Consider the following 5,661-nt stretch of genomic DNA (forward strand, 5'->3'; position numbering starts at 1 on the left):
GGTAGCGGCGCAAGGCTTGCTGGTAGCGCGCTGCTCTCACAGCCGCCCGAAGACGATCTTCCTCAAGGAGCGTTGCGTCATCTTGCCGCAATTGCTCGTGCTCAAGCTCGTCATAAGCGAGTACTCGAGGTGACCCGTATATGAGTTCCATGGGGAGAACTGCTTCTGCCCCGTATACCAGGGCAAAGGGTGTCTGGCCGGTGGCTCGATTTGGTGTCGTTCTGATTGACCAAAGAACTGCCGGCAATTCATCAATCCAGCGCCTTCCACTCTTGTGCGGTCTGTCAAAGGTCTTTGTCCTCAGGCCACGCAGTACTTCAGCATTTGCCCTCTCAGCTTGACCATTGCTTCGTGGGTGAGCAACGGAAGCGAAACAGACCTTGCTGCCGAAGTCTTGAATATATTGCATGAAGGTGTGGCTTGCCGAAACGCTTTGCCGGCAAGGGCCCTTGACCCGATGTGGGATCCACATATGCCTCCATGTATCTCCGCCAACAGCCCCAGTCCTTCCTCTCGAGGGATACACTTCAATTTCACGCCGTTCGGCCTCTTTCTGTACAGGACGTCATCGACGAACTGGTACATAGTAGAGCGACGGGCTACTTTTTCCGCTTCTTCCTGTTCCTCAGGAAGTTCCCCTGTTTGGAGGAATCGGACGGTATGCTGTGCCCACGCTGGAGCCTGGGGCTCAACGGCAAGTACTAAAGGTGTTTCCTCTGCTACAGGAGCGGCTGTCTCGACGGCAAGAGCTTGATGCTCCGCCGGAGCTACCTGTCCCGTGGCGGGCTCAGTATCTCTGGCAACATCCTTGCCGGTGGCTCCGGGGAGCTCGGTGGGAAAGTACTTGTCGGGCCCTGATTTCCTCCTCTTGTTTTGCTCTGTTGATGGATCAATGGATGGGTGAGTTAGCTGAAGCACAAAGGTACCTGGTTCCACAGGTAGCTCGAGGGCAGCGCGTTTTGACAGGTAATCGGCAATATCATTCTCCGCTCGGGGAACGTATTCTGCCTGTATACCGTCAAAATGCTCTTCCAGCTTTCTCACTTCATCGACGTAGGCCTTCATCAACGGGCTCTGGTAATCCTTATTGACTTGCTTGACGACAAGTTGCGAGTCGCCTCTAACGACAAGTTTCTTGATTCCGAGGTCCGCCGCGATCCTAAGACCGGCAAGCAGCCCTTCGTACTCAGCCGTATTGTTTGTTGACACCTCCCTGGGGAAGTGCATCTGGATCACGTACTTGAGGTGCTCTCCGGTGGGCGCGACAAGCAGTACGCCAGCCCCGACGCCCTGTAAGGAGAAAGCTCCATCAAAGTACATGATCCAGTCGCAACTTGCCTCCTTGCCGGGGAGAGCAGTCTTTTGGGTTTGTTCGTCAGGCGTCGCAGTCCATTCTGCAACGAACTCTGCCAGGACTCGGCTTTGAATCGTTGAGGTACTCTCAAACTTGAGGCCAAAGCTGGACAGTTCCAGTGCCCACTCTACGATCCTTCCCGTTGCGTCTGGATTGTGCAATATCCGTTGCAGAGGGAGGCGAGTGACGACAGTGATTCCGTGCGCCTAGAAGTAGTGACGCAGCTTCCTCGAGGCCATAAGAAGGCCGAAGATCAGTTTATGCACACCGGAGTACCTTGATCTAGCCCCCTGCAGAAGGGAGCTAACAAAGTAGACCGGGTGCTGCATCATCTTCTTCCTTGGCGGCACTCCAACCGGCTGCGTCGTTTCGGCATCGGTGGCATCGGGCTCCGTCGCTGCTATTACCTCATCATCAATTTCTCTCTGCGCCACTAGTGCAGCGCTGACCACCTGGTTCGTTGCCGCCAGGTACAGCAGCAATGGTTCCTGTGGCCTAGGCGCAACTAGTATTGGCGCGGAGGAGAGGTACCTCTTCAAATCTTGCAATGCTGCTTCGGCTTCTGGCGTCCACTCCATCGGGCCCGCCTTTTTCAAAATCTTGAAAAAGGGAAGGGCGCGCTCGGCGGACTTGGAAATGAACCTGCTCATGGCGGCAACGCAACCAGCAAGCCGATGCACATCCATGACTCGCTCGGGCGCTTCAATCCGCTCTATAGCCTTGATCTTGTCCGGATTGGCCTCTATCCCACGCTGTGACCCCCTACCTGGCGCGCCAAAGATGTCGGTAGGAACGACACCTATGGGATCACAAGAATCCCTACTGCGGTTAGCGGGGCACGGGGTCGTGAGAAGAGCGGATCTAACAGGTAGCACACGGTTTGTTTATCCAGGTTCGGGCCGTGAGGATGCGTAAAACCCTACTCCTGCTTTGGTGGATTGTATATCTGTGTTCTTGAGCTAGCTATGGGGCGTGAGGAGCTCCAAAGGGCCGAATCCTTCTCCTGGTCGCCTCGGGCCTCCTTTTATAGGAAAAGGGGTTGCCACAGTGGCACACAGGAGGTGGAAAGGGTACAGTGATGCGAGGTTATCCCTCGCATTACATGACAAGGCGCATTTAATGCGTCTTGCTTAGGTGTCCTTGCTTTATCGGGGACAGGGGAGAGACCTGTCTCGTCCGTCGCCGCTCCTTCTTGTGTCGACACGTGCCCTGGCCAGCGACGCATGCGATGCCACGTAAGTAGGCAGGCAGCTGAGGTGGGTCTTCACGAAGATCTGCATGCCGCCACGCAGGTGCCTGCCCGGCTAGTTGGGTCGGCAGCTGCATGCATGTGGTGGTGGAGGTTTAGTCGGCGTCGGCCTGATGGTGGCCCTGCGGGTGTCCTCGGTAAGGGCCTTGCCGAGGCCCCGGCAAGGGTCTTGCCGAGGCGCCTGCTATCATCCCCGGCAAGGCGCTTGCCGGGGGCCTTGTGGTCTTCCTCGGCTGGGATCCCGCCAAGGGTTGTCATCTCCTTAGTGCGTATCTGATCTTGAATATTTTCACAAAGATCTGCATGCCGCCACGGGGATGTCTCCCAAATCCTTGCCCATTGGGGGCAGTGGACTCATGGGTGACTTGCTCCGTAGGCGCCGGACGAGTCGCCGCGGCAAGGGTCTTGCCGGGGCTGCTAGAACTGTCTCCCGGCAAGGATCTTGCCGGGGGAGTCCGCTTCGTCCACTTTGTTCTTCGTGGTCTTGGCCTTGGTGTCGTTCTCGTTCTCTTGAGCTTCGGTCTTACCCTGGCTCACCTCCCTTGCCTTGCTTGGTGTGGTGGTGCCCGTGGCTCAGACTGCCCGTGCACAGTTATAGGGGTACAAAAAGTGTACCCCTCTTTTTGTACACCGACAACGATCTTTTGGTATGAACTTGCATTTGCTTCCAACCATCATGATGAGGGTCGACATGGATATGAAGTTGAATCATTTGTTTCGAAACGAATTTTCAGGCACCTGATTTTTATTTGATGGGTAGCATAAGCACCCGCCGTTCGAATTCCCAGTTCTCCAATTTTTTTCAAAACAAGTGCATGCACTTATTATCACGATAAAAAACAATATCTGTGCTGCATCCCAGTTATCAGTCTGTACTTGCAGAATTCTCTTGTTTATTGAGCACCTATATTGTTTTTTCAGGTCGAGCAAGTTTCAAATGGGTTGTAGACTGCCCAGGGTTGGTTTTGTTTTTAATAGGCCCAGCCCATGACGACAACGGGGCACAAAGATCCAGCAGGTATCTACTGGCCTCTGGCCCGCCAGTGTTAGTTATATTTTGTCTTACAACATCCGCATTTAGTTTTTTTATTGAATCAAACACACAACCCAGTTCTATTTTCCTCTTGAAACGCATGTCCTACATCCATTTTCTAATCTCTACCTATAGTGTTACTACTTCATATACATGTATCATTATATTGAAAACACATAAAATTCCCTTTTCATATTTACATCCATATTTTTGTTGTTTTTCCCACTCAGCGCTGATTTTTTTACCACTGGTTTTCCCTTAAACCAACTCAATTGTCCCACGTCTTATTTGCTTACAAAAACAAAATGATTTTTTTGGCAAATCAATAAGTTCTTAAAAAAATGTTTATCATTTCGGGATTACAATAGTTCGGACTCCACCGAAATATGCAAAATAAGGTTGAACTTTTTGACCATGGTCCTAGGCAGAAAATGGGCTGTAATAAATTACTTAAGAATTAGCAAATGGGTTGCAAATTATAAAAAATAGCAAATGGGCTTTATGTTGTCTGCCACAGATTTGGAGGCTGACTTGTGGGCCCACTAAGTTCATGCGTACACAAGGTTTCTCAAAAAAGAAACTTAGTCAACAATCGACTCTACCAGCGTCAGACCGTTAGATGTCAATCTAACGGCAATCGTGCTTCTTCAGTCTTTGATCTTCCTGCCCCAGCCGCCCAAACAAGCACCGTCGGAACCGCCTGCTCCCGCCTCCCGTGGCCAGCAGTGCTGCCGGGCAGGCCTCACGGCCCCATCATACTCGCATCCCTGGCCTGTCTATCCCTCTACTCACCCACACCTCCTGTTATTTTCCGGCGACGGCAGCCGAACCAGTCAACCCTCGTACTCTCCACCGCGTGGGCAGCCACTGCCGTGTCTTCCCCGGCTCCGTGTCGTTCCCTTCGTAGGCCTTGCCGTCGTCCACCACCCTGGTGCTCTCGGTGCGGCATGGTCAATGATGTCCATCCAACTGCCGTAGTGCTTCTTCAACCTCTGGTCTTCTTGCCCCAGCCGCCCAAAGCAGCGCCGGTCGTGCCGCATGCTCCTGCCTCCCATGGCCGGCTGTGCTGCCGCGGAGGCCTCACCGTCCCCATACTACTCCCACCGCTGGCCAGACCATCCCTCCACTCACCCACTCCCCCTGTTATTCTGCGGCGACAGCAGTCTCACACCGTAGCCGAACCAGTGAACCCTCGTACTCCTCTCCGCGTGGGCATCCACTGCCGCGTCTTCCCCGGCTCCACGTCGTCCCCTTCCTAGGCCTCGCCGTCGTCCACCGCTGTGGTGCTCTCGGTGCGGCATGGTCAATGTGGTCAACGACCGACTTCCATCGAAAGAGTACTGTACGTGGAGAGGCTGACAGCTGGGTCCATGGCAGCCGCAAGGAAGTGCCTCCTTATTACGTGCAAAATAATTATTCCTCCACCTGATAGCAGGGACCCACCAGACGGGCCACCAGTATTTTGCGGAAAAAAAGTTTCCCCCTGACTGCTGGGACTCACCGGACGAGCCACCGTATTTCGCGAAAAAAATGTTCCCCCCGCTGTCAGCTCAGACCCACCGAAAGTGCCTCCTTATTACGCACAAAAAAATGAATACTCCCCCTGCTAGCTGGGACCCACCTTGGTGGGAGGCTGACTGTGGGCCTACTAAGTTGACGGGGACGGAGGGCTTTGTCAACTTAGTCAATATGAACGATTCTAGCTCCAGTGACCATACGATGTCCATCCAACGGCCGTAGTGCTTCTTCAGCCTCTGGTCTTCTTGCTCCAGCCGCCCAAAGCAGCGTCGGTCGTGCCGCCTGCTCCTGCCTCCCATGGCCGGCTGTGCTGCCGCGGAGGCCTCACCGCCCCCTACTATTCCCACCGCTGGCCAGGCCCTGTGGCGACGGCAGCCTCACACCGCAGCCGAACCAGTGAACCCTCGTACTCCTCTCCGCGCGGGCTTCCACTGTCGCGTCTTCCCCGGCTCCGCGTCGTCCCCTTCCTAGGCCTCGCCGTCGTCCACTGCCGTGGTGCTCTCCGCG

This window comes from Triticum urartu, chromosome 6 (genome assembly GCF_003073215.2).
Source record: "Triticum urartu cultivar G1812 chromosome 6, Tu2.1, whole genome shotgun sequence".
NCBI lineage: Eukaryota > Viridiplantae > Streptophyta > Magnoliopsida > Poales > Poaceae > Triticum > Triticum urartu.